Consider the following 679-nt stretch of genomic DNA (forward strand, 5'->3'; position numbering starts at 1 on the left):
TAAAAGTTTAAACTGTTTTAACTTTGCATGGCTTTCTATACATCTCTTGTGTGAGACGCGAGTGCAGCAGTCATATGTGTCCATCTAAAAATGCGCTGAATATGCGTTCTGCTTGAATGGCTTGGTTTCGGTTTTAACCTATTCAAGATCTTCTCCGCATTGAGCTTCTATATTTCTCTAATATTTTGAATGAATAACACGGCGCGTCTACTAAAGCTTCACTCCTTAAAAGAAAACAATCGCTTGGCTCATTTGTGAGGCCGACAGTATGTTCTCAAACCCAACTTGCTCTCCTACGACTAAGAGCAACTCTTCGACCGTAACACAAGGGTCTGACGCACACCTGCACCCATTACGGAGTGAGAGAACAGGTGGCGTTCCTTGCACGGGAGCTGCCACCATCCCGGCGTTTACAGTAGGCCTACCGCAAGACCCGCGGTACACCTCCTAAAAGGACGACCAATTCAAAAAAGGGAAAAACAACAGACTAAAAAGAGGGAAAACATCAAAGAAACAACAATATTTGCTTCACTCACTCGCACCAGCACACCCCACTCACGTGCAAACTCACTCAATGCATGCGCACACAAAGAGAGAGAGAGAGAGGGAGGGAGAATTAAAACCCACAATTCAGTCATATCTTATTAGTTTAATATTTTATGTATTATTTATTGATACA

Source organism: Sinocyclocheilus anshuiensis, unplaced genomic scaffold (genome assembly GCF_001515605.1).
Source record: "Sinocyclocheilus anshuiensis isolate Anshui unplaced genomic scaffold, SAMN03320099.WGS_v1.1 scaffold2417, whole genome shotgun sequence".
NCBI lineage: Eukaryota > Metazoa > Chordata > Actinopteri > Cypriniformes > Cyprinidae > Sinocyclocheilus > Sinocyclocheilus anshuiensis.